Here is a 10,696-nt window from a genome sequence, read left to right on the forward strand (position 1 = left end):
TTAAAAATTTTCAAGAATCTTAAACAAAGATCAATTACAAGCATCAGCCTCTCTGGGAAAGTCGATCGATGAATAATATCTATAAATCAGATACACCTTAAGGAAAAACACTCCAACCTTCATCAGCTATTATTAATTTTAATTTAAACTCTAAATTAGTTCAACTCAGCCATGAAATTTATTCAGTTCGAGTTTTTGTGTAATATCTTCTTCTAGATGATGTCGTCAATTTTGTAATCCTTCTCCACAGTGCCACAGAAGCTCGCAAGCAGTTTTTTGCGTTTCGTTCTGCAAGAATAGAGCGTTGTGCATTTATAATCTGTGACGTTGCTGGAGAGTCGTTCATTATACATGGGATTTAGCCACAACAATGAATCATTAGGAATTAAACAGAGGCGGTGCCGGCGAAGGGACGAATTTGCTTCTGCGTTGTGAGCCGCGGGCTGTGTATTGCAGGGATTAACCCCCGGTGCATGCTCCGATACAAGGGGCTAACAATTCTGCACCACGCATTTGCATTATCACGCCGTGCACCCAGACAAAGAACAACATCTCGCCTCAAAAGCAGCGGCGATTAGAAAAAGAAGCGCCGCGTTTTATTGCTTGCTCGGATTAGCAGATCTCTGTGGTGGAATTATAGGCTCTCCTCGATCCTCGTTGTTCAGAGTTCGCGGAAAGGGCGCGTAAATATTCTCGTAAATTACTCGCATGCGCGTTCAGAAAGTTTGCCAAACAAGGAAATATTTAATAATTATATACATATTTGCTCCCGTGTATCATATGGTACAATTTAAGATTTTTAGATCTAAAATGACCATACGTGGAATTTTTTCCTCCTAGCAGCCGCAGGTGGCTCCTTAAAAATCTAACGGGTTATGCAACACGCTGGTCGCCCCAGCACCTCAGGTTGCGCTGTATACCTTCGAATTATTGTGGGATGTAAATTTTCACCAAATCCTTTAATAGCCGTATATAGTAAAAACGAATTTTGTCTCGTAAATTAATAGATTTTTCAAATTGCTGGATCTTAAAATTATTTCACCGGTTATATTTCAGCCACAAAAGGATGCTCAAGTAGAGACTTGGAGATCTTTTGATGTTTTGTGCCTTTCGTCATCTTTTATGCACGAAATGAGCATGAATCACATGATTTTTAAACATTTAAGCCAACACTAAATTGTTGTGAAACGGTCTAAAATATCCACTTAATCCCCATTGATACTTTGAAATTAAAATATTGATTTAAAATCATTAAAAGAGTCGTTTCAGTGAAGATTTTTCTATTTTACTTTCAACGTGTTTGCACTAGATTAACAAATGGGTCAATTTTTTATTTAAAATAAAAATTTCCTTCAAATAATATGCTATAGGAATGAAGACATGGAATCTTCTCACATTAATATTTTGTTATATTTTTCAAGTTCAATCTGAAACTCGTGGTTCAGCGACTACTTTGATATCGCTTCGTTTTTTGAAATATAGCAGATTTTAAATCGATTTTCTGTGGTTCTGTGCAGTCAGCATAATGTTTATTTTCCTTTCTATTGGAAATCAAGCTATGTATTTTTATTTAAGTAAAAACAATCGATATAAGGCAATGACACTGTCCGATTTTGATCTATAAAATATGTAATTGCGCCAGTCGATAAATGAGCAAGGAAATCTGGAAGAAAATCTACCAGCAAAAACCCATCTAAAATGCATTTAAATTTTTTTCAAATAAAAATATGGAAACATCTTTAATTCGCAACTAAAAATTATTGAGAATATAACTTAACGTTTTATATACATACTATGATGATGATCGTGAGTAATTATGTAATATCAAAAGTTAACTATATTGAATCATTTGTTGACATTTAATGTTCACATTTCTGTAGAGCTTAGTAAATGGCACTAAATAATCTTTGTGGTTTAAGCATCAAACTGCTGGTGATAAGTCGCATCAAGCAGGCAGAAGGGCGAGCGTTCACTTTCCACATATAGTGCGTCACGTGGCATCGATCAAATCTTCACGCCAAGGGACAAAATTGTTGCGAAAACCACAGCAAGACGCATTTTTTGCCGCTTAGCCAAACAAGTTCAAACCGAATCGAATTATCACCGGACAAATCATTATCGCTCAAATTTCATGCAGTAAATCTCGGATTAACACTTGGTCTGATAAGGCCTGTTTATCTGTCCAATTAACCTCATAAAATCTCTTTTGAGTAGGGAATCAACCGCGCCAAGGTAGGCGAGATACGTGGCTCTGTTTGCTGGGCTGGCTGCACACAAAGCACGCGAGTTTTGGATTTGGAATGCTAATCAACCAGATTGTGCTGAGTCGAGAGTTAATCATAGACATTATCATCACTTGAAATGTAATTAAGGAATGGCATATCATTTTAACTGCGTTTTAAACGAGCAATTAATCTTGAATTTTCATATCTTTATGCTATCAATCCATGCGTATTTTCTTTAAGTGTTGGTTAAAATTAAAAAAATTTTAAAACAGACAATTTTATAGTGATTAATATTACAATACACTTACGAAAGCGTCTCTAATTTTTTTGAAGTTTCAAATGCATTAATATTAATTTTAAACGATGTGTATTTGTTTAAAATTGTTTTATTAAAAATTAATCGGCTATATGCATTTAAGTTTTTCAGAATAATGCAATCGTCTTAAATATGTTTGTGATAGATGTTACTAATAGTTATTAATTCCATAAGCATCTTGATAGATTCAAATACAATTGGAAAGGATAAAAAAATGATATTGCTCTACTATATAACAATGAGAATAAAAGATATGTTAAATTGACCAAACAACGTCTTTAACTTATGTGAATTCTGAGATTCAGGATAGTGCAAACCAGATGCAAAACATGATTTGTAATAATCGTTGAAAAACATTATTCACTCGAGGTTGGCTAAACATTTGATGGGGAAATGAAAAACAAAGACTTCATCCTCGTTGATTTCAGAGTTTTTCACTGAACTCGACATCAGCGAATCAACTCCACCCTGTTTCATGAGATACAAAAATACAAATCAATATACACCAGCAAAAATACTTTCAAAACAATTAATACAAAACGTTCAATAATCATTAAAATTATTTTGGAGCTAGTTGCGGCATATTTGTGAAAAATAAATGTGTTGTTATTTATTACATAATTTTATTTTTTATGAAAAAATTGTGTTGGTGTGTATTAATTTTTTTATTTCCATGCATTAGGACAGACTTGACTTTCCAAAACTGGTCGAGTGAATAAAAAACTGAAATCAATGAGGATAGATTCGAGCTAAGCATTTTCCTATCAATTATCGATTATTATTATTATTTATTCTCACACTTCGTCATAATACATTAATGTTATCACATGTTAAATACATTTCTTAATGTAAGATCACATTTGATGAATAAGACAAATTTAATAATTTTTAAAACTTTTTAACTGTAAGTAAATATAAAGCTGCGATGTGGACGATTTGAATAAGCAGTTGGTGCGAGTGATAAACAGAAGCGGAAGGCCCGGGCAAATCAGCAACTCACGCAGGCAAGAATTAATTAAAGCCGTGCTCGCAGACCATAAATCACACCGCACGACCAGGGTGCAAACCCGGCTGCATTCCTCGCGTCCCCAACTGCAGTTCATCGCCTTTTCAGATTCCCGCTCTCTCTTTCTCTCAGCACCGCGCTGTCACAGATTATCGATGATGAATGTCTGCCTGCTCTGTGACTATTGATTTGAACCCGGCCCGCGCAATAAATGGGTTAATTGCTGAGATAATTGGCATTCCATTGTCGCGAATCATGAGAAAGCGGCGCTGCAGCATGCGCGCGTGCATGCAAGCTGAATAAATTAATGAAGCCAGCGCGCGCATCTATTTACCCGCCGCGGCAGAGCCACCCCTTTGCATTTTTTGCGCCCTCCGCGTGCGCACCCCTGCTCGATTTTCGAGCGGGATTTCACTTTGATGCCATTATATTTGGCACCCCCTGCCTACTTGCGGCGATAATAAATATTAGTGGTGTGTGCCCACATCAATATCAACAATTATAGTTGAAAAGTCAATCCCGCCTGTTGAAAAGGATCTATTATTATGCTCCTATGAAAGGATTCTCATGCAGCGATATGCTGATGCGTGTGCTGTGCTCTTTCTAACGTGTGTTTCAATGATAATCCGACCCCTGCGCAATAAAAATTTCGTGCCAGATAAATGAGAGAAGAGGGATTAAATCTAGCTTTATGGCACTTTTATCGCTGCTCTTAAAAAGTATAGTCGAAGTTTAAATTTAGAATGAACAAGGCGAAAAGCTCGTTCTGGGTTTTTTAATTGCAATCATTTTTACTATCTTGGCAATTCAAGGGCAAAAATAACCCACGTATTTCAAATGATGGAGAAATTTATTTCCTTACTAAAAGTCTGATTTTTTTATCACCAATACAAAAAAATATATTAATTCGTAACATGCATGTTTAACCTACTAATCCGTAATATTTACAATAGGATTTTGAAATGCATCAAAATATCAATTTTAGCCAAATATTTTTATTAATACATAACTAAACTATTAACTTAACATAGCTAATAAAATTATTATTTTTCTTTTGTCTTTAAAGAACTATCATCTTCTGGTAAGCAAAGAACTCTTTAAAAAAATATTCACTTTCTTTAAGGTCAGCAATTCTGCTCTATCGGCAGCTAAAATTTCTCGTTAAATCCAACCCATTCGTGGCCTGTTGACCCAAGCTGCACTTTTAGACTGTGGAACGGAAGGGAGATGACGTGTTCGCGCGGGCGAATTATTTAATAATTGCCAGTGAGTGAAAGCGTGCTGTTCTAAATTTATACGCAGCTAAAGTGCGTGGTTATCAGTGAGGAGGCGCCACAACGATTGCCCCAGCCGACTCAGATTCTTATTTTTCTCAACCTTTTGACCATCACATCTCGTTGAATGCACACCCACTCACAATAAAAGGCGGCACGGCTCGTTTTCTCTGCCGCGCCGCCGCTGATGTCGCATCCCACATGCTTTTCTCCGCGTTCTTGCGTGATTGTCTCGCCGGCAATCACGAGTTAAAAAATTTAAATTAAACTAGTGCATGGTGCCGCCGCAGCATAGGGGCTTCGTGCCGACTTTTTATTTGGGGGATTTCTCGGAACGAATCGTGACGAGTGTTAATTGCTCAAAGGCCCGCTAAGCGCAAAGCAACAAATTAAAATAGCTTGTGGCAGTTAGATTTTTATCCAAAATTTAGTTTAAACCCGAATTTTTAAATTTGTAATATGATTTAATTAATTTTTGTGCATATTTTCAGAATCAATTTTTTTATTATTATTATAATTATTATTTATTCTCACACTTTTTCATAATACATTAATGTTATCACAAGTCAAATACAAATATAAATCATGTGAGAAAGGGCGACACTTCAGGAAAACACGTTACTAAGACCCTGCCCTTGTTGACAAAGCCGAAGTGAGCCCAGACATATATATATAAAAAATGAATTTTAAGAAAAAAAATCTGTTTCCATCAAATTGTGAAAATGATTGAAATGGTCGCAAACTGTTACACTTTAAGATTTAATTTTACAATGGCTACTCCAAAGGCAATAATTGACAAGGATTGGAAGTCACTATCATAATTATTGAATTAAAATCATAGTAAAAATTATTCATATTCGAAAAATTCAAAAAAGGGGTTTATTTTAAAAGTTGTAGGGTGTCTAATTTTGCATCATTTTGCACAAAGTCTGCCATCTCAAGATATTCTAATTTTTTGGAACGCCGAGGGGCCCAATTTTCTAGATTTCACCTCGATTTTCCGGGAAAAGGATTTTAAATTTTTCCCACAAATTTGGTCATTTACCGCCTCTTTACCACTCAAACTATATATATACACACACACACACACAAATCAGGATTGAGTTCAAACAAGAATTTGAAAATTGCAGACTATCTCAAAATATCTCGTTGAAACATGCGTCTATGAGAACTCATTAGTAATAAACATTTGTTGAAATTTCTTCGAGAAATGAGATAATTTTACTATAATTCGCACCAGTGCAAAGAGAGAACAACGCTGGGTTGTAGTGCACGCGTCAGGCGGTCTCGTGGCAAAAGATAATTTCATTATAGGCGGCGCGATAAACGAGATTATTATTACGCGCGGGCTAGCTTATTTCGCTCAGGGTGTGCGGTGACACGCCAAACTAGGCGAGTGCAAAGAGATGCGCGGCAGATGGCCCCGCAGACAGATGATTTGTCCGACTCGATTAGTCAATTAATTCCGACCTGCATGATGTGCTAACCGGCCGTGTTGCGACGCAACCATAAAAATCTCTCGAATGGAGCTTTTTCTCTGCTCTTTTTTATGCGTGTGATTACTGTATTATTTTCCAGCTGCCGCACCGGCCGTAAAATACAATGTCCCTGTCGCGTCGCCGCCGCCACTGCCACCGCTGCCGCTAAATAAATTTAATAATATTTGGCTGACTGATGTGGTCATGGGGGTGGACACACGAGCTCTTTACGAGCCGCCAGCCGTGAAAAGTGCGCGACATTTGCCGCTGCCCGACGTTATCGCTGCGTTATTATTTTGGATTTGCCTTTTTCCGACGGAATTTGTGTCTGAATTATGTGACCCGTGTGTGTATGTGCAGGAATTCGTACTAAGAGTCATACGTATCAAGTGACAGCAGTGGAAGGAAGCACCGGCCCACCCACTCGCTGCCTGGCTGGCTGCTGCTATTTTTACAAAGCAGCAGGCTCGCCTGTATCAAATTATATCAAATTCTCTGTGTGTGTGATAATAATACGAAGTGTGTTTCATAATCTAGAAGCTAGCTGTCTGCGACGCATCCACTTCGTCGTAACACGACACCGTTCATGTAAAAACCGATTCACCCTTTCATACAAAAGCAACTCGTGCCACTGACTCACCCGGGAAAAAATTAGAACGCCGATGCTCTGTAATGATTTCGACTCGTTAAAAATTTGTTCGAATGATGAGATCAAATAAATCTTGACACATTTTTAAATTAAAGGAAGCATTCATAAGATATAGCGTGACAAAAAGTACACATTTTACTTCCAACTCGATTTCAGCCAACAATAGCTCGATTCCTCTCATTGTTTCAGGTTAGCCTCTTTTTGGTTCTGACCCTTGGTTGATTGCAGGTGAAAGACAGGCAAATAAATTAAGAAAATTAATAATTGATTGTTTTGAATATAGAATAAATTAATAAATTAGTACTAATGCGAATGTGGTAAATATGAAGAATCCCAAGTAATTAAATATAAAAGGAATTCATTTTGGGGAAGGCCTTGTTAAAAACTATTTCGGTTTTACCCACGCTCGGTGATTACAAATATATAATATGTTAAATGCAAGAGTCGACGAATTACGACAGCGATGTTGTTGCTGAACGATTGCCCTTAGCCCTGATGGATTTATGTCCAAGTTAGCGTCGTCTTTCAAGCTGCATTTAAGCTCGAGCCAATGAATGCGATTTTTTGGAATTTTAGTCAATTTTAATTCGGCTTATATTGGTTCAAATATTGCAAAATATTTTAGTCCCAATTTTCAATTTGTTTAATCTATAAAATCAACGTATTAAAACTAACAGAGATCTAGTGCATTGATAATTGCAGTCCATGTCAGGGACAAACCAATTAACGTCATTTGAGCCGATTGTGCAAAGAGCCATTCCCACAAGTGACTACGTAAAAGAGTAAATCAACCGACAATTATTTCGCACACCACAGCTTGAAACAATCCAGAGAATAAAAAAGACAACAACTGCCGAGTTAGTGCGATGCGCCAATTAATCGAGTAAAAAGTGACCTCATATCCTCAGCCGCAGGGTTCACACGGCCATCGTCTAACGTGGACGTATAGGAGCGAGCGAGAGAGAGGAAAATTTGCTTGCGCCCAGCAGAAAGCTAATCCGGCGTAATTGCATCATCACTCATTTTCACAGCGCAAACAAAAGGCGAGCGAGCGAGCGAGCGAGCGAACGAGCGAACGGCGGGGGTCGAAAAGCAAACGCGCAATTTAGCTTGATTATGTAATTCCAGGGGCTAAAATGGAGTCTAATCAAACTCGCAGTGTGCTGTGCTGCGTTGGCTGCGGCCGTTACAATTAATTAAGTCAAGGGCCTTAATCTTCGTAACTTCAATCATCGGCCATCCGAAGACGGAGAACAAAGCCTCGAGACATGATTGTGTCCGTCCGAGTTTTAATTAAACTTAAGTGGACAGTAATTAATCCGAGTGAGTTGGTGCTCGATGGAGCGACGGCGGCTGGCCGTTCGGGGGCCTGAGCCAACTTCGCAGGGGTCACCGCTTCCTCTTCATCCGGCTGCTCTTTTCCTCTCGCTCGCACGTTCGCCCGCTCCGCGCGTTGACACATTCAGGGCCAACGGCCAATCTATTCTGATTCTTTCAAATTGATTCGGGGTTTTTATTTCCTGCACCGGTGTTGGATTTCGTTCAATATTAAGAATTAACGGAGCTGATTGACTCGATTTATGCGCTCAGGTCATTTTTAACACCAATTTATCTATGATTATATGTGGACTTTTTAAATGACAAGGAAAAATTAAAAAATACTGTTTTCTAGTATATGAATTTTGTTTTATTGGACTCATTATACAGTGATTTCTAGTTTTTTGACGTTGAAATAGATATAAGCAATAAATTTTCTTTTTGTATTAAATAATTCCTAAATTTATTTCAGTAAAGAATGTTGAGATCAAGTAGTTAGAAATTATAATTGACTTATTAATTAAATGAAAAATGGGAAAAAATTTGAAATCTGGAATTCAATAATTTAATTCTACAGCCGGTGATTCAAACCCCTTTTCCATGAATCATGTGATGTCACCGGCCAGCCCGCAACAAAAGGTATATTATATATTACTTAAATTACTGTTGCTGCCCAGCACAAGGATGTGCGAGGATAACTTTGCTTCCATTGTTCACCTTAATTCATCTATTCTGAAAAAATGCACATAGTAAATTTATTTTTATTGTTAGTTAAGTGCTACTTTTAACTCCCCGTGAGTGTAATTATCCATTTTTGTTAGACTTTTTAAGTTGAAATTAATCATATTGAATTCTTATTAAATTTTAGTATCCCCTACTAAACTAAGACATAATATTTGTAGATTTTATTCTAAAGCACTATTGACAAATTTATTCAATAATTGTAGGTAATAATACATAAGAAATTAATGCATCTTTATTCCAGCTCATTATTTATACTCCCTAAACGAAACTGATAAAATGTGGAAAAACTTAAATTTGAGAGGCATAGTAATATTCTCGAGCAAAAATATCGACTGCTTTACGCTAAGTAAATATGAAACATTTTAAGAACCAGATAATAACAACTGTTGCGTGTTATGTCCTAAGATCAATCAAAAACACTCATCGCTTTTACAATTTTTAAAGTAATTATAGGCAGTTTTGAGATTTGATTAAATCATCGGGGATCATATTTAATTTGTCTCACGATTGCGGACAGCATTAAAGGCTTAAACATATTGACCTTTTTGTCCCAAGTACCACCCAAGTTGAAAAAACTTATCCTCCAGTGAGTTGGAAGTGAGCGGAGGCGTATTGGAACAATGCAAAACGACGGCCCAACCAGAGGAGCGGTAATAAGCGTCTGCGCAATTATCACAGCACTCCCGGGAAAACGATTGAGGCCAGTGGGTTCTTTCTAATTAATATCTCCCGAGCATTGGCCTGCATGCTGCTGAATAATTTTGTCCGTGTGCGAGCGAAGCCCAACCGACCGACCACCGCCGCCGGACCGAGTTGAGAAGTCAAACAAAAGTTGATGTTTGCGCCCTGTTTTGCCGGCTCTCTTCGGTTTCAATGTGTTTTTCCTCTTGTGTATTAATAAAGTTGAGAGCACCGCAAAAAGTATACAAGCAATGTGCGGATCGAATGTTGACTGTAACCACAGCCTTGTTCCCTGGTCACTGCGCTTCACTGACCACCGCTCGCAGCGCGGCCCAATAGAAATGCTTTGTTGTGTGAGTACGAGTGAGAACGAGAGAGAGAGAGAGAGAGAGAGAGAGAGAGAGAGAGAGAGAGAGAGAGAGCCTTTCTGTTTGTATGCATAACATAATACACCGCACACAAAGCAGCGTGAAACAAAGCACACAAACAGCCCGCTCTCTCTCTCTCTCTCTCTCACACACACACACACACTCGCACGCAGAATCTAACTTTTCTCCATTCCAATTAATTTTTAGTGCTGAAGTTTCAGCCGCACGTTCGCACACAACATGATTGTTGTTTGCCAAAGGCGGCGTTGCAAAGCGGCTGATAGACGCAATTGTTGTTTTATTCCGGACCGAAAATCGAGTGTGAGCCATTTAATTTCCGAGTTGGATTTTGCTTTTGTTGGCTCAGAAGCTAATTTGGCTGAGTCGAATTGAAAAGCGCTGAAAATACAAACGCAACTAGATTTTCCGGCGCGTGGCATCACACTTTTGTTTTCCAATCATGGATGACGCTAAATTGGCAGTGACGAGTTTCATGTTCAAAAAGCACCGGTGCTGATTTTGTTGGAAATATGCGTGAACAAAAATTTGTCACCTGAAAAATGCCGCTTCAGATTACACGCCACCGGAATGACTGTTTAAATTTTTTTCCTTTTTATATAATCATGACATGTGACATT

The sequence above is a fragment of the Cloeon dipterum genome, chromosome 1, assembly GCF_949628265.1.
Source record: "Cloeon dipterum chromosome 1, ieCloDipt1.1, whole genome shotgun sequence".
NCBI lineage: Eukaryota > Metazoa > Arthropoda > Insecta > Ephemeroptera > Baetidae > Cloeon > Cloeon dipterum.